We start from the raw sequence: 19,190 nt of genomic DNA on the forward strand, positions 1-19,190 counted from the left end.
AGGGGACGGGTTAGGCTTAGGAACGGGGACTTTTGAGGGTCCAGGCTAGGGTATGACAGAGGTTTAGGGTTAGAGTACGTGTTAGGGGATGGGTTAGGATTGAGGACAGGTTAGTGTAAGGCTGCGGGTAAGGGATAGGCTTAGGAATGGGGACAGTTTAGCATCGAGGTTAGGTTACGACAGAGGTTTAGGGTTAGAGTACGTGTTAGGAGAATGGTTAGGCTTATGAACGGGGACTTTTGTGGGTCCAGGTTAGGGTACGACAGAGGTTTAAGGTTAGAGTACGTGTTAGGGGATGGGTTAGGATTGGGGACGGGTTAGTGTAACGCTGTGGGTAAGGGTTAGGCTTAGGAACGGGCACTGTTGAGGGTTCATCTTAGGGTACGACAGGTTTAGTGTTAGAGTACGTGTTAGGGGATGTGTTACTATTGGGGTGGGTTAGTGCAAGTCTTTGGGTAAGGGTTAGGCTTAGGAACGAGTACTGTTGAGGGTCCAGGTTAGGGTAAGACAGAGGTTTAGGGTTAGCATACATGCTAGGGGACGGTTTAGAATTTTGGACGGGTTAGGCTTAGGAACGGGGATTGTTGAGTGTCCAGGTTAGGGTACGACAGAGGTTTAGGTTTAGAGTACGTGTTAGGGGACGGGTTAGGATTGGGGACGGGTTCTGCTTAGGAACGGGGCCTCTTGAGGGTCCATGTTAGGGTACGACAGAGGTTTAGGGTTAGAGTACATGTTAGGGGATGGGAAAGGATTGGGGATCGGTTAGTGTAAGGCTTCGGGTAAGGGTTAGGCTTAGGAACGGGGACTGTTGAGGGTCCAGGTTAGGGTACAACAGAGGTTCAGGGTTAGAGTACGTGTTAGGGGATGGGTTAGGATTGCAGACGTGTTAGGCTTAGGAACGGGGACAGTTGATGGTCCAGGATATGGTACCACAGAGGTTTAGGGTTAGAGTATATGTTAGGGGACGGGTTAGGCTTGGGGACGGGTTAGTGTAAGGGTGCAGGTAAGGGTTAGGCTTGGGAATGGGGACTGATGAGCCCCCAGGTTAGGGTACGAGAGTGGTTTAGGATTACAGTACGTGTTAGGGGATGGTTTAGGATTGGGGACGGGTTAGTATAAGTCTTCGGGTAAGGGTTAGGCTTATGGAACAGTATCTGTGCTAATTTCAGTCTCTGGTTCTATGCAGCACCCCAACTCACCTTTCCTCTTAAGCAAGCATAAGTTGGTTTTATCAATTTGCGACCCTGTTCTGTTTTGTAATTCAGTTCATGTGTAGCCAAGTTTTCATTCCGTGTATTAGTGATATCTTATGATGTTTCTTTTTCTGTGTGACTTATTTCACTTAGAATCATTGTAACTGAATCCACTCACTATGCTGTTACGGGCCTGATGACATAGATTTCATTGCTGAGTGATATTGCATTTTACGTAAGTACCACAACTTCTTTATCCATTTTTAATTTTCTGGGATATTGAACTTGTACTGTAAACGAGGTTCTTGTAAACAGAGCCATCCCAAATTTTGGGGTGGCTGTGTCTTTTTTATTTGAATTTCCCTAAGCTATAGGACCATAAGTGGAAGTGCCCTAGGCCCTGTTGCTTTGATTTTTAGATGTTTCAGGAAACACCATACACTTCTCCAGAGTGGCTGTTGGCAATGTACATCCCGCGAATCAGCATAACAAGGCTCCCTGTTCTCCATGGCCTGTCCTGCCTTTCTGGATTTTACACTTTTTTCAGATGGCCCTTTTGACCGGGGGAAAGTGAGACTTCAACATAGTGCAGATTTCCTTTGCAAGCTTGCTTGGTTGGCCAAAAAGGGCGTATGCGTTTTTTCCTGAATATATTCAGGAAAAAACGCATACGCCCTTTTTGGCCAAGTGCATCATTGTGGACGTTCTGCCTCTTTTCCTATGCTTTAAATAGAATTCCAGTCTACCTCCTGAAATCGGTTTCCTGCAATTCTGCCCTGCTTTCAAGTCCTCTTGGCAGCCTTCCTTCAATATATTTTTGGATGATAGCTGTCATTTATAACTCTGCAGGTTTGTGAATTACAGTGCCCCTGAGCTCCTTTCTTCAACTCGCTTTCTTGTGAGCTGGCCACAAAACCGCAGGATCGCTTCAGGTCCTAATCTGGTTCTGGCACGGCACGTTGATCCTTTGGTTAATTCCTCTTCCTGGTGGGAAATTACAGTTAAATTTGCCCGTCCAGACACCTACACCTAGTCTCTCATTGGTTCTCCCTATTCCTGTTCATCTTCTGCAGAAATTGCAAACTGGGCCGAACAGGAGGTTTAAGGCACTGACTTTCCAAGTGGGGAGAGTGTTAGTAAAGCGTCTGGAATGTTGCACAAGAGTACCAGGGGACGAACACTGAGACACATTTGAACACGTTTCCCGATCACACGGTGGATCATACTCTGGGTTCCACATGCATGTTTTAGCTGAAGGAAGAATCCCTTAAACCTGGAGAGTTGGGACCCTTGGAATGGGTACCGTGCAATATGACTTCAAATGGTCTGCATTAGCTCACCGAACCTCACAAATCCTATCAGCCCCAAGTGTCCAGCCTTATGTGTGCCCCAACTCTGGGTGTAGATGTGGTAAATCCAGGTTGCATCACAAGCCCTGAATGACTTATTTAAGAATTGCTCTCTATTTCACTGTCATTGTGTTTTATTTAAGAAATTTATTTTTATAACGGGATTTAGCTGATTTTCACTGCTGCGTTTATGCCGCTGTACACACGCTTGATTCCTTTCCGGAGACATATAAATCCATAGGTTTTAAGATTCTTACTATTCAGGTATATTTTTAGGCGTTTAATATGGGGTGTTGAGTCCACTTCGTTGAGCAAGGTGTAGCTCTTGTCTATTACATATTTGGCTTATGAAACGGTATCTGTGCTAATTTCAATCTCTGGATTTTTTTTTTTTTCTTTGCTGTACGCAGGCCTCTCATTGTTGTGGCCTCTCCCGTTGCAGAGCACAGGCTCCAGTCGCGCAGGCTCAGCGGCCATGGCTCTCGGGCCCAGCCATTCCGCGGAAAGTGGGATCCTCCAGGAACGGGGTACGAACCCGTGTCCCCTGCATCGGCAGGCGGACTTTCAACCACTGAGCCACCAGGGAAGCCCTCAATCCCTGGTTTTATGCAGCACCCCAACTCACCTTTCCCCTTAAGCAAGCGTAAGTTGGTTTTCTACATTTGAGACCCTGTTCTGTTTTGTAATTCAGTTCCTGTGTAGCCAAGTTTACATTCCGTGTATTAGTGATATCTTATGATGTTTCTTTTTCTGTGTGACTTATTTCACTTAGAATCATCGTACCTGAATCCACTCATTATGCTGCTACGGGCCTGATGACATAGATTTGATTGCTGAGTGATAGTGCATTGTACGTAAGTACCACTACTTCTTTATCCATTTTTCGCTTTCTCTGAGATTGAACTTGTACCGTAAACGAGGTTCTTGTAAACAGAGCCGTCCCAAACTTTGGGGTGGCTGTGTCTTTTTGATTTTAATTTCCCTAAGCTATAGGACCATAAGTGGAATTGCCCTAGGCTGTGTTGCTTTGGTTTTTAGATGTTTCAGGAAACACCATACACTTCTCCAGAGTGGCTGTTGGCAATTTCCATCCCGCCCATCAGCATAACAAGGCTCCCAGTTCTCCATGGCCTGTCCTGCCTTTCTGGATTTTACACTTTTTTCAGATGGCCCTTTTGCCCGGGGGGCAGTTAGACTTCATTGTAGTGCAGATTTCCTTTGCAAGCTTGCTTGGTTGGCCAGAAAGGGCGTATGCGTTTTTTCCTGAATATATTCATGAAGAAACGCATACGCCCTTTTTGGCCAAGTGCATCATTGTGGACGTTCTGACTGTTTTCCTATGCTTTACATGCAATTCTAGTCTACCTCCTGAAATCGGTTTCTTGCAATTCTGCCGCACTTTCAAGTCCTCTTGGCAGCCTTACTTCAATATATTTTGGACGATAGCTGTCATTTATAACTCTGCAGGTTTGTGAATTACAGTGCCCCTGAGCTCCTTTCTTCAACTCGCTTTCTTGTGAGCTGGCCGCAACACCGCAGGATTGCTTCAGGCCCTAGTGTGGTTCCGGCACGGAACGATGAGCCTTTGGTTAATTCCTCCTCCTGGTGGGAAATGAGAGTTAAATTTGCCCGTCCCGACACCTCCTGCTAGTCTCTCATTGGTTCTCCCTATTCCTGTTCATTTTCCGCAGAAATTGCAAATTGGGCCAAACGGGAGGTTAAAGACACTGACTCTCCAAGTGGGGAGATTGTTAGTAAAGCATCTGGAATATTGCACCCGAGTACCAGGGGACGAAAACTGAGACATATTTGAACACATTTCCCGATCACATGGTGGATCATACTCTGGGTTCCACATGCATGTTTTAGCTGAAGGAAGAATCCCTTAAACCTGGAGAGTTGAGACCCATGGAATGGGTACCATGCAATATGACTTCAAAAGGTCTGCATTTGCTCACCACACCTCACCAATCCTATCACTGCTGCGTTTATGCCGCTGTACACTCACTTGATTCTCTTTCGGAGACATATAAATGCATAGGTTTTAAGATTCTTACTAGTCAGGTATATTCTTAGGCGTTTAATATGGGGTGTTGAGTCCACTTCGTTGAGCAAGGAGTAGCTCTTGTCTATTACATATTTGGCTTATGGAACGGTATCTGTGCTAATTTCAATCTTTGGATTTTTTTTTTTTTTTTTTTGCTGTACACAGGCCTCTCATTGTTGTGGTCTCTCCTGTTGCGGAGCACAGGCTCCTGTTGCGCAGGCTCAGCGGCCATGGCTCACGGGCCCAGCCATTCCGCGCCATGTGGGATTCTCTAGGAACGGGGTACAAACCCGTGTCCCCTGCATCGGCAGGCGGACTTTCATCCACTGCGCCACCAGGGAAGCCCTCAATCCCTGGTTTTATGCAGCACCCCAACTCACCTATCCCCTTAAGCAACCATAAGTTGCTTTTCTACATTTGAGACCCTGTTCTGTTTTGTAATTCAGTTCCTGTGTAGCCAAGTTTATATTCCGTGTAGTAGTGATATCTTATGATGTTTCTTTTTCTGTGTCACTTATTTCACTTAGAATCATCGTACCTGAATCCACTCATTATGCTGCTACGGTCCTGATGACATAGATTTCATTGCTGAGTGATATTGCATTGTACGTAAGTACCACAACTTCTTTATCCATTTTTCGCTTTCTGTGATATTGAACTTGTACCGTAAACGAGGTTCTTGTAAACAGAGCCGTCCCTAACTTTGGGGTGGCTGTGTCTTTTTGATTTTAATTTCCCTAAGCTATAGGAGCATAAGTGGAAGTGCCCTAGGCCCTGTTGCTTTGATTTTTAGATGTTTCAGGAAACACCATACACTTCTCCAGAGTGGCTGTTGGCAATTTCCATCCCGCACATCTGCATAACAAGGCTCCCAGTTCTCCATGGCCTGTCCTGCCTTTCTGGATTTTACACTTTTTTCAGATGGCCCTTTTGACCGGGGGAAAGTGAGACTTCAACATAGTGCAGATTCCTTTGCAAGCTTGCTTGGTTGGCCAAAAAGGGCGTATGCGTTTTTCCTGAATATATTCAGGAAAAAACACATACGCCCTTTTTGGCCAAGTGCATCATTGTGGACGTTCTGCCTCTTTTCCTATGCTTTACAGGCAATTACAGTCTACCTCCTGAAATCGGTTTCCTGCAATTCTGCCCCGCTTTCAAGTCCTCTTGGCAGACTTACTTCAATATATTTTTGGATGATAGCTGTCATTTATAACTCTGCAGGTTTGTGAATTACAGTGCCCCTGAGCTCCTTTCTTCAACTCGCTTTCTTATGAGCTGGCCGCAACACCTCAGGATTGCTTCAGGCCCTAGTGTGGTTCCGGCACGGCACGCTGAGTCTTTGGTTAATTCCTCTTCCTGGTGGGGAATGAGAGTTAAATTTGCCCGTCCAGACACCTCCAGCTAGTCTCTAATTGCTTCTCCCTAGTCCTGTTCATCTTACGCAGAGATTGCTAACTGGGCCAAACAGGAGGTTAAAGGCACTGACTCTCCAAGTGGGGAGAGTGTTAGTAAAGCATCTGGAATGTTGCACCCGAGTACCAGGGGACGAAAACTGAGACACATTTGAACACATTTCCCGATCACATGGTAGATCATACTCTGGGTTCCACATGCATGTTTTAGCTGAAGGAAGAATCCCTTAAACCTGGAGAGTTGAGACCCATGGAATGGGTACCATGCAGTATGACTTCAAAGGGTCTGCATTTGCTCACCTCACCTCACCAATCCTATCACTGCTGTGTTTATGCCACTGTACACACGCTTGATTCTCTTTCGGAGACATATAAATGCATAGGTTTTAAGATTCTTACTAGTCAGGTATATTCTTAGGCGTTTAATATGGGGTGTTGAGTCCACTTCGTTGAGCAAGGAGTAGCTCTTGTCTATTACATATTTGGCTTATGGAACGGTATCTGTGCTAATTTCAATCTCTGGTTTTATGCAGCACCCCAACTCACCTTTCCCCTTAAGCAAGCATAAGTTGGTTTTCTACATTTCAGACCCTGTTCTGTTTTGTAATTCAGTTCCTGTGTAGCCAAGTTTACATTCCGTGTAGTAGTGATATCTTATGATGTTTCTTTTTCTGTGTGACTTATTTCACTTAGAATCATCATACCTGAATCCACTCATTATGCTGCTACGGGCCTGATGACATAGATTTCATTGCTGAGTGATATTGCATTGTACATAAGTACCACAACTTCTTTATCCATTTTTCACTTTCTGTGATATTGAAATTGTACCGTAAACGAGGTTCTTGTAAACAGAGCCGTCCCAAACTTTGGGGTGGCTGTGTCTTTTTGATTTTAATTTCCCTAAGCTATAGGAGCATAAGTGGAAGTGCCCTAGGCTCTGTTGCTTTGTTTTTTAGATGTTTCAGGAAACACCATACACTTCTCCAGAGTGGCTGTTGGCAATTTACATCCCACCCATCAGCATAACAAGGCTCCCAGTTCTCCATGGCCTGTCCTGCCTTTCTGGATTTTACACTTTTTTCAGATGGCCCTTTTGACCGGGGGAAAGTGAGACTTCAACATAGTGCAGATTCCTTTGCAAGCTTGCTTGGTTGGCCAAAAAGGGCGTATGCGTTTTTCCTGAATATATTCAGGAAAAAACACATACGCCCTTTTTGGCCAAGTGCATCATTGTGGACGTTCTGCCTGTTTTCCTATGCTTTATATGCAATTCTATTCTACCTCCTGAAATCAGTTTCTTGCAATTCTGCCCCGCTTTCAAGTCCTCTTGGCAGTCTTACTTCAATATATTTTGGACGATAGCTGTCATTTATAACTCTGCAGGTTTGTGAATTACAGTGCCCCTGAGCTCCTTTCTTCAACTCGCTTTCTTGTGAGCTGGCCGCAACACCGCAGGATTGCTTCAGGCCCTAGTGTGGTTCTGGCAAGGCATGCTGAGCCTTTGGTTAATTCCTCTTCCTGGTGGGAAATGAGAGTTAAATTTGCCCGTCCAGACACCTCCTGCTAGTCTCCTATTGGTTCTCCCTATTCCTGTTCATTTCCCACAGAAAATGCAAACTGGGCCAAACAGGAGGTTAAAGGCACTGACTCTCCAAGTGGGGAGAGTGTTAGTAAAGCATCTGGAATGTTGCACCCGAGTACCAGGGGACGAAAACTGAGACACATTTGAACACATTTCCCGATCACATGGTGGATCATACTCTGGGTTCCACATGCATGTTTTAGCTGAAGGAAGAATCCCTTAAACCTGGAATGGGTAGCATGCAATATGACCTCAAAGGGACTGCTTTTGCTCACCGAACCTCACCAATCCTATCACTGCTGCGTTTATGCTGCTGTACACACGCTTGATTCTCTTTCGGAGACATATAAATGCATAGGTTTTAAGATTCTTACTAGTCAGGTATATTCTTAGGCGTTTAATATGGGGTGTTGAGTCCACTTCGTTGAGCAAGGAGTAGCTCTTGTCTATTACATATTTGGCTTATGGAACGGTATCTGTGCTAATTTCAATCTCTGGATTTTTTTTTTTTTTTTTTTTTTTTTTTTGCTGTACGCAGGGCTCTCATTGTTGTGGCCTCTCCCGTTGCGGAGCACAGGCTCCAGTCGCGCAGGCTCGGCGGCCATGGCTCACGGGCCCAGCCATTCCGCGGAAAGTGGGATCCTCCAGGCACGGGGTACGACCCGTGTCCCCTGCATCGGCAGGTGGACTTTCAACCACTGCGCCACCAGGGAAGCCCTCAATCCCTGGTTTTATGCAGCACCCCAACTCACCTTTCCCCTTAAGCAAGCGTAAGTTGGTTTTCTACATTTGAGACCCTGTTCTGTTTTGTAATTCAGTTCCTGTGTAGCCAAGTTTACATTCCGTGTATTAGTGATATCTTATGATGTTTCTTTTTCTGTGTGACTTATTTCACTTAGAATCATCGTACCTGAATCCACTCATTATGCTGCTACGGGCCTGATGACATAGATTTGATTGCTGAGTGATAGTGCATTGTACGTAAGTACCACTACTTCTTTATCCATTTTTCGCTTTCTGTGAGATTGAACTTGTACCGTAAACGAGGTTCTTGTAAACAGAGCCGTCCCAAACTTTGGGGTGGCTGTGTCTTTTTGATTTTAATTTCCCTAAGCTATAGGACCATAAGTGGAATTGCCCTAGGCTGTGTTGCTTTGGTTTTTAGATGTTTCAGGAAACACCATACACTTCTCCAGAGTGGCTGTTGGCAATTTCCATCCCGCCCATCAGCATAACAAGGCTCCCAGTTCTCCATGGCCTGTCCTGCCTTTCTGGATTTTACACTTTTTTCAGATGGCCCTTTTGCCCGGGGGGCAGTTAGACTTCATTGTAGTGCAGATTTCCTTTGCAAGCTTGCTTGGTTGGCCAGAAAGGGCGTATGCGTTTTTTCCTGAATATATTCATGAAGAAACGCATACGCCCTTTTTGGCCAAGTGCATCATTGTGGACGTTCTGACTGTTTTCCTATGCTTTACATGCAATTCTAGTCTACCTCCTGAAATCGGTTTCTTGCAATTCTGCCGCACTTTCAAGTCCTCTTGGCAGCCTTACTTCAATATATTTTGGACGATAGCTGTCATTTATAACTCTGCAGGTTTGTGAATTACAGTGCCCCTGAGCTCCTTTCTTCAACTCGCTTTCTTGTGAGCTGGCCGCAACACCGCAGGATTGCTTCAGGCCCTAGTGTGGTTCCGGCACGGAACGATGAGCCTTTGGTTAATTCCTCCTCCTGGTGGGAAATGAGAGTTAAATTTGCCCGTCCCGACACCTCCTGCTAGTCTCTCATTGGTTCTCCCTATTCCTGTTCATTTTCCGCAGAAATTGCAAATTGGGCCAAACGGGAGGTTAAAGACACTGACTCTCCAAGTGGGGAGATTGTTAGTAAAGCATCTGGAATATTGCACCCGAGTACCAGGGGACGAAAACTGAGACATATTTGAACACATTTCCCGATCACATGGTGGATCATACTCTGGGTTCCACATGCATGTTTTAGCTGAAGGAAGAATCCCTTAAACCTGGAGAGTTGAGACCCATGGAATGGGTACCATGCAATATGACTTCAAAAGGTCTGCATTTGCTCACCACACCTCACCAATCCTATCACTGCTGCGTTTATGCCGCTGTACACTCACTTGATTCTCTTTCGGAGACATATAAATGCATAGGTTTTAAGATTCTTACTAGTCAGGTATATTCTTAGGCGTTTAATATGGGGTGTTGAGTCCACTTCGTTGAGCAAGGAGTAGCTCTTGTCTATTACATATTTGGCTTATGGAACGGTATCTGTGCTAATTTCAATCTTTGGATTTTTTTTTTTTTTTTTTTGCTGTACACAGGCCTCTCATTGTTGTGGTCTCTCCTGTTGCGGAGCACAGGCTCCTGTTGCGCAGGCTCAGCGGCCATGGCTCACGGGCCCAGCCATTCCGCGCCATGTGGGATTCTCTAGGAACGGGGTACAAACCCGTGTCCCCTGCATCGGCAGGCGGACTTTCATCCACTGCGCCACCAGGGAAGCCCTCAATCCCTGGTTTTATGCAGCACCCCAACTCACCTATCCCCTTAAGCAACCATAAGTTGCTTTTCTACATTTGAGACCCTGTTCTGTTTTGTAATTCAGTTCCTGTGTAGCCAAGTTTATATTCCGTGTAGTAGTGATATCTTATGATGTTTCTTTTTCTGTGTCACTTATTTCACTTAGAATCATCGTACCTGAATCCACTCATTATGCTGCTACGGTCCTGATGACATAGATTTCATTGCTGAGTGATATTGCATTGTACGTAAGTACCACAACTTCTTTATCCATTTTTCGCTTTCTGTGATATTGAACTTGTACCGTAAACGAGGTTCTTGTAAACAGAGCCGTCCCTAACTTTGGGGTGGCTGTGTCTTTTTGATTTTAATTTCCCTAAGCTATAGGACCATAAGTGGAAGTGCCCTAGGCCCTGTTGCTTTGATTTTTAGATGTTTCAGGAAACACCATACACTTCTCCAGAGTGGCTGTTGGCAATGTACATCCCGCGAATCAGCATAACAAGGCTCCCTGTTCTCCATGGCCTGTCCTGCCTTTCTGGATTTTACACTTTTTTCAGATGGCCCTTTTGACCGGGGGAAAGTGAGACTTCAACATAGTGCAGATTCCTTTGCAAGCTTGCTTGGTTGGCCAAAAAGGGCGTATGCGTTTTTCCTGAATATATTCAGGAAAAAACACATACGCCCTTTTTGGCCAAGTGCATCATTGTGGACGTTCTGCCTCTTTTCCTATGCTTTACAGGCAATTACAGTCTACCTCCTGAAATCGGTTTCCTGCAATTCTGCCCCGCTTTCAAGTCCTCTTGGCAGACTTACTTCAATATATTTTTGGATGATAGCTGTCATTTATAACTCTGCAGGTTTGTGAATTACAGTGCCCCTGAGCTCCTTTCTTCAACTCGCTTTCTTATGAGCTGGCCGCAACACCTCAGGATTGCTTCAGGCCCTAGTGTGGTTCCGGCACGGCACGCTGAGTCTTTGGTTAATTCCTCTTCCTGGTGGGGAATGAGAGTTAAATTTGCCCGTCCAGACACCTCCAGCTAGTCTCTAATTGCTTCTCCCTAGTCCTGTTCATCTTACGCAGAGATTGCTAACTGGGCCAAACAGGAGGTTAAAGGCACTGACTCTCCAAGTGGGGAGAGTGTTAGTAAAGCATCTGGAATGTTGCACCCGAGTACCAGGGGACGAAAACTGAGACACATTTGAACACATTTCCCGATCACATGGTAGATCATACTCTGGGTTCCACATGCATGTTTTAGCTGAAGGAACAATCCCTTAAACCTGGAGAGTTGAGACCCATGGAATGGGTACCATGCAGTATGACTTCAAAGGGTCTGCATTTGCTCACCTCACCTCACCAATCCTATCACTGCTGTGTTTATGCCGCTGTACACACGCTTGATTCTCTTTCGGAGACATATAAATGCATAGGTTTTAAGATTCTTACTAGTCAGGTATATTCTTAGGCGTTTAATATGGGGTGTTGAGTCCACTTCGTTGAGCAAGGAGTAGCTCTTGTCTATTACATATTTGGCTTATGGAACGGTATCTGTGCTAATTTCAATCTCTGGTTTTATGCAGCACCCCAACTCACCTTTCCCCTTAAGCAAGCATAAGTTGGTTTTCTACATTTCAGACCCTGTTCTGTTTTGTAATTCAGTTCCTGTGTAGCCAAGTTTACATTCCGTGTAGTAGTGATATCTTATGATGTTTCTTTTTCTGTGTGACTTATTTCACTTAGAATCATCATACCTGAATCCACTCATTATGCTGCTACGGGCCTGATGACATAGATTTCATTGCTGAGTGATATTGCATTGTACATAAGTACCACAACTTCTTTATCCATTTTTCACTTTCTGTGATATTGAAATTGTACCGTAAACGAGGTTCTTGTAAACAGAGCCGTCCCAAACTTTGGGGTGGCTGTGTCTTTTTGATTTTAATTTCCCTAAGCTATAGGACCATAAGTGGAAGTGCCCTAGGCTCTGTTGCTTTGTTTTTTAGATGTTTCAGGAAACACCATACACTTCTCCAGAGTGGCTGTTGGCAATTTACATCCCACCCATCAGCATAACAAGGCTCCCAGTTCTCCATGGCCTGTCCTGCCTTTCTGGATTTTACACTTTTTTCAGATGGCCCTTTTGACCGGGGGAAAGTGAGACTTCAACATAGTGCAGATTCCTTTGCAAGCTTGCTTGGTTGGCCAAAAAGGGCGTATGCGTTTTTCCTGAATATATTCAGGAAAAAACACATACGCCCTTTTTGGCCAAGTGCATCATTGTGGACGTTCTGCCTGTTTTCCTATGCTTTATATGCAATTCTATTCTACCTCCTGAAATCAGTTTCTTGCAATTCTGCCCCGCTTTCAAGTCCTCTTGGCAGTCTTACTTCAATATATTTTGGACGATAGCTGTCATTTATAACTCTGCAGGTTTGTGAATTACAGTGCCCCTGAGCTCCTTTCTTCAACTCGCTTTCTTGTGAGCTGGCCGCAACACCGCAGGATTGCTTCAGGCCCTAGTGTGGTTCTGGCAAGGCATGCTGAGCCTTTGGTTAATTCCTCTTCCTGGTGGGAAATGAGAGTTAAATTTGCCCGTCCAGACACCTCCTGCTAGTCTCCTATTGGTTCTCCCTATTCCTGTTCATTTCCCACAGAAAATGCAAACTGGGCCAAACAGGAGGTTAAAGGCACTGACTCTCCAAGTGGGGAGAGTGTTAGTAAAGCATCTGGAATGTTGCACCCGAGTACCAGGGGACGAAAACTGAGACACATTTGAACACATTTCCCGATCACATGGTGGATCATACTCTGGGTTCCACATGCATGTTTTAGCTGAAGGAAGAATCCCTTAAACCTGGAATGGGTAGCATGCAATATGACCTCAAAGGGACTGCTTTTGCTCACCGAACCTCACCAATCCTATCACTGCTGCGTTTATGCTGCTGTACACACGCTTGATTCTCTTTCGGAGACATATAAATGCATAGGTTTTAAGATTCTTACTAGTCAGGTATATTCTTAGGCGTTTAATATGGGGTGTTGAGTCCACTTCGTTGAGCAAGGAGTAGCTCTTGTCTATTACATATTTGGCTTATGGAACGGTATCTGTGCTAATTTCAATCTCTGGATTTTTTTTTTTTTTTTTTTTTTTTTTTTGCTGTACGCAGGGCTCTCATTGTTGTGGCCTCTCCCGTTGCGGAGCACAGGCTCCAGTCGCGCAGGCTCGGCGGCCATGGCTCACGGGCCCAGCCATTCCGCGGAAAGTGGGATCCTCCAGGCACGGGGTACGACCCGTGTCCCCTGCATCGGCAGGTGGACTTTCAACCACTGCGCCACCAGGGAAGCCCTCAATCCCTGGTTTTATGCAGCACCCCAACTCACCTTTCCCCTTAAGCAAGCGTAAGTTGGTTTTCTACATTTGAGACCCTGTTCTGTTTTGTAATTCAGTTCCTGTGTAGCCAAGTTTACATTCCGTGTATTAGTGATATCTTATGATGTTTCTTTTTCTGTGTGACTTATTTCACTTAGAATCATCGTACCTGAATCCACTCATTATGCTGCTACGGGCCTGATGACATAGATTTGATTGCTGAGTGATAGTGCATTGTACGTAAGTACCACTACTTCTTTATCCATTTTTCGCTTTCTGTGAGATTGAACTTGTACCGTAAACGAGGTTCTTGTAAACAGAGCCGTCCCAAACTTTGGGGTGGCTGTGTCTTTTTGATTTTAATTTCCCTAAGCTATAGGAGCATAAGTGGAAGTGCCCTAGGCTCTCTTGCTTTGTTTTTTAGACGTTTCATTAAACACCATACACTTCTCCAGAGTGGCTCTTGGCAATTTACATCCCGCCCATCAGCATAACAAGGCTCCCAGTTCTCCATGGCCTGTCCTGCCTTTCTGGATTTTACACTTTTTTCAGATGGCCCTTTTGACCGGGGGGCAGTGAGACTTCATTGTAGTGCAGATTTCCTTTGCAAGCTTGCTTGGTTGGCCAGAAAGGGCGTATGCGTTTTTTCCTGAATATATTCATGAAGAAACGCATACGCCCTTTTTGGCCAAGTGCATCATTGTGGACGTTCTGACTGTTTTCCTATGCTTTACATGCAATTCTAGTCTACCTCCTGAAATCGGTTTCTTGCAATTCTGCCGCACTTTCAAGTCCTCTTGGCAGCCTTACTTCAATATATTTTGGACGATAGCTGTCGTTTATAACTCTGCAGGTTTGTGAATTACAGTGCCCCTGAGCTCCTTTCTTCAACTCGCTTTCTTGTGAGCTGGCCGCAACACCGCAGGATTGCTTCAGGCCCTAGTGTGGTTCCGGCACGGAACGATGAGCCTTTGGTTAATTCCTCCTCCTGGTGGGAAATCAGAGTTAAATTTGCCCGTCCCGACACCTCCTGCTAGTCTCTCATTGGTTCTCCCTATTCCTGTTCATTTTCCGCAGAAATTGGAAATTGGGCCAAACGGGAGGTTAAAGACACTGACTCTCCAAGTGGGGAGATTGTTAGTAAAGCATCTGGAATGTTGCACCCGAGTACCAGGGGACGAAAACTGAGACATATTTGAACACATTTCCCGATCACATGGTGGATCATACTCTGGGTTCCACATGCATGTTTTAGCTGAAGGAAGAATCCCTTAAACCTGGAGAGTTGAGACCCATGGAATGGGTACCATGCAATATGACTTCAAAAGGTCTGCATTTGCTCACCACACCTCACCAATCCTATCACTGCTGCGTTTATGCCGCTGTACACTCACTTGATTCTCTTTCGGAGACATATAAATGCATAGGTTTTAAGATTCTTACTAGTCAGGTATATTCTTAGGCGTTTAATATGGGGTGTTGAGTCCACTTCGTTGAGCAAGGAGTAGCTCTTGTCTATTACATATTTGGCTTATGGAACGGTATCTGTGCTAATTTCAATCTTTGGATTTTTTTTTTTTTTTTTTGCTGTACACAGGCCTCTCATTGTTGTGGTCTCTCCTGTTGCGGAGCACAGGCTCCTGTTGCGCAGGCTCAGCGGCCATGGCTCACGGGCCCAGCCATTCCGCGCCATGTGGGATTCTCTAGGAACGGGGTACAAACCCGTGTCCCCTGCATCGGCAGGCGGACTTTCATCCACTGCGCCACCAGGGAAGCCCTCAATCCCTGGTTTTATGCAGCACCCCAACTCACCTATCCCCTTAAGCAACCATAAGTTGCTTTTCTACATTTGAGACCCTGTTCTGTTTTGTAATTCAGTTCCTGTGTAGCCAAGTTTATATTCCGTGTAGTAGTGATATCTTATGATGTTTCTTTTTCTGTGTCACTTATTTCACTTAGAATCATCGTACCTGAATCCACTCATTATGCTGCTACGGTCCTGATGACATAGATTTCATTGCTGAGTGATATTGCATTGTACGTAAGTACCACAACTTCTTTATCCATTTTTCGCTTTCTGTGATATTGAACTTGTACCGTAAACGAGGTTCTTGTAAACAGAGCCGTCCCAAACTTTGGGGTGGCTGTGTCTTTTTGATTTTAATTTCCCTAAGCTATAGGACCATAAGTGGAAGTGCCCTAGGCCCTGTTGCTTTGATTTTTAGATGTTTCAGGAAACACCATACACTTCTCCAGAGTGGCTGTTGGCAATGTACATCCCGCGAATCAGCATAACAAGGCTCCCTGTTCTCCATGGCCTGTCCTGCCTTTCTGGATTTTACACTTTTTTCAGATGGCCCTTTTGACCGGGGGAAAGTGAGACTTCAACATAGTGCAGATTCCTTTGCAAGCTTGCTTGGTTGGCCAAAAAGGGCGTATGCGTTTTTCCTGAATATATTCAGGAAAAAACACATACGCCCTTTTTGGCCAAGTGCATCATTGTGGACGTTCTGCCTCTTTTCCTATGCTTTACAGGCAATTACAGTCTACCTCCTGAAATCGGTTTCCTGCAATTCTGCCCCGCTTTCAAGTCCTCTTGGCAGACTTACTTCAATATATTTTTGGATGATAGCTGTCATTTATAACTCTGCAGGTTTGTGAATTACAGTGCCGCTGAGCTCCTTTCTTCAACTCGCTTTCTTATGAGCTGGCCGCAACACCTCAGGATTGCTTCAGGCCCTAGTGTGGTTCCGGCACGGCACGCTGAGTCTTTGGTTAATTCCTCTTCCTGGTGGGGAATGAGAGTTAAATTTGCCCGTCCAGACACCTCCAGCTAGTCTCTAATTGCTTCTCCCTAGTCCTGTTCATCTTACGCAGAGATTGCTAACTGGGCCAAACAGGAGGTTAAAGGCACTGACTCTCCAAGTGGGGAGAGTGTTAGTAAAGCATCTGGAATGTTGCACCCGAGTACCAGGGGACGAAAACTGAGACACATTTGAACACATTTCCCGATCACATGGTAGATCATACTCTGGGTTCCACATGCATGTTTTAGCTGAAGGAAGAATCCCTTAAACCTGGAGAGTTGAGACCCATGGAATGGGTACCATGCAGTATGACTTCAAAGGGTCTGCATTTGCTCACCTCACCTCACCAATCCTATCACTGCTGTGTTTATGCCGCTGTACACACGCTTGATTCTCTTTCGGAGACATATAAATGCATAGGTTTTAAGATTCTTACTAGTCAGGTATATTCTTAGGCGTTTAATATGGGGTGTTGAGTCCACTTTGTTGAGCAAGGAGTAGCTCTTGTCTATTACATATTTGGCTTATGGAACGGTATCTGTGCTAATTTCAATCTCTGGTTTTATGCAGCACCCCAACTCACCTTTCCCCTTAAGCAAGCATAAGTTGGTTTTCTACATTTCAGACCCTGTTCTGTTTTGTAATTCAGTTCCTGTGTAGCCAAGTTTACATTCCGTGTAGTAGTGATATCTTATGATGTTTCTTTTTCTGTGTGACTTATTTCACTTAGAATCATCATACCTGAATCCACTCATTATGCTGCTACGGGCCTGATGACATAGATTTCATTGCTGAGTGATATTGCATTGTACATAAGTACCACAACTTCTTTATCCATTTTTCACTTTCTGTGATATTGAAATTGTACCGTAAACGAGGTTCTTGTAAACAGAGCCGTCCCAAACTTTGGGGTGGCTGTGTCTTTTTGATTTGAATTTCCCTAAGCTATAGGAGCATAAGTGGAAGTGCCCTAGGCTCTCTTGCTTTGTTTTTTAGACGTTTCATTAAACACCATACACTTCTCCAGAGTGGCTCTTGGCAATTTACATCCTGCCCATCAGCATAACAAGGCTCCCAGTTCTCCATGGCCTGTCCTGCCTTTCTGGATTTTACACTTTTTTCAGATGGCCCTTTTGACCGGGGGGCAGTGAGACTTCATTGTAGTGCAGATTTCCTTTGCAAGCTTGCTTGGTTGGCCAAAAAGGGCGTATGCGTTTTTTCCTGAATATATTCAGGAAAAAACGCATACGCCCTTTTTGGCCAAGTGCATCATTGTGGACGTTCTGCCTCTTTTCCTATGCTTTATATGCAATTCTAGTCTACCTCCTGAAATCGGTTTCTTGCAATTCTGCCCCGCTTTCAAGTCCTCTTGGCAGCCTTCGTTCAATATATTTTTGGACGATAGCTGTCATTTATCACTCTGCAGGTTTGTGAATGACCATAAGTGGAAGTGCCCTAGGCTCTGTTGCTTTGTTTTTTAGATGTTTCAGGAAACACCATACACTTCTCCAGAGTGGCTCTTGGCAATTTACATCCTGCCCATCAGCATAACAAGGCTCCCAGTTCTCCATGGCCTGTCCTGCCTTTCTGGATTTTACACTTTTTTCAGATGGCCCTTTTGACCGGGGGGCAGTGAGACTTCATTGTAGTGCAGATTTCCTTTGCAAGCTTGCTTGGTTGGCCAAAAAGGGCGTATGCGTTTTTTCCTGAATATATTCAGGAAAAAACGCATACGCCCTTTTTGGCCAAGTGCATCATTGCGGACGTTCTGCCTCTTTTCCTATGCTTTTCATGCAATTCCAGTCTACCTCCTGAAATCGGTTTCCTGCAATTCTGCCCCGCTTTCAAGTCCTCTTGGCAGCCTTACTTCAATATATTTTTGGACGATAGCTGTCGTTTATAACTCTGCAGGTTTGTGAATGACAGTGCCCCTGAGCTCCTTTCTTCAACTCTCTTTCTTGTGAGCTGGCCGTAACACCGCAGGATTGCTTTAGGCCCTAGTGTGGTTCCGGCACGGCACACTGAGCCTTTTGTTAATTCCTCCTCCTGGTGGGAAATCAGAGTTAAATTTGCCCGTCCAGACACCTCCAGCTAGTCTCTCATTGGTTCTCCCTATTCCTGTTCATTTTCCGCAGAAATTGCAAAGTGGGCCAAAGAGGAGGTTAAAGGCACTGACTCTCCAAGTGGGGAGAGTGTTAATAAAGCGTCTGGAATGTTGCATCCGAGTATCAGGGGACGAAAACAGACATATTTGAACACGTTTCCCGATCACACGGTGGATCATACTCTAGGTTCCACATGCATGTTTTAGCTGAAGGAAGAATCCCTTAAACCTGGAGAGTTCAGACCCATGGAATGGGTACCATGCAATATGACCTCAAAGGGACTGCTTTTGCTCACCGAACCTCACCAATCCTATCACTGCTGCGTTTATGCTGCTGTACACACGCTTGATTCTCTTTCAGAGACATATAAATCCATAGGTTTTAAGATTCTTACTAGTCAGGTATATTCTTAGACGTTTAATATGGGGTGTTGAGTCCACTTCGTTGAGCAAGGAGTAGCTCTTGTCTATTACATATTTGGCTTATGGAACGGTATCTGTGCTAATTTCAATCTCTGGATTTTTTTTTTTTTTTTTTTTTTTTTTTTGCTGTACGCAGGCCTCTCATTGTTGTGGCCTCTCCCGTTGCAGAGCACAGGCTCCAGTCGCGCAGGCTCAGCGGCCATGGCTCACGGGCCCAGCCATTCCGCGGAAAGTGGGATCCTCCAGGCACGGGGTACGACCCGTGTCCCCTGCATCGGCAGGTGGACTTTCAACCACTGCGCCACCAGGGAAGCCCTCAATCCCTGGTTTTATGCAGCACCCCAACTCACCTTTCCCC

This window comes from Lagenorhynchus albirostris, chromosome 1 (genome assembly GCF_949774975.1).
Source record: "Lagenorhynchus albirostris chromosome 1, mLagAlb1.1, whole genome shotgun sequence".
NCBI classification, from domain to species: Eukaryota; Metazoa; Chordata; class Mammalia; order Artiodactyla; family Delphinidae; genus Lagenorhynchus; species Lagenorhynchus albirostris.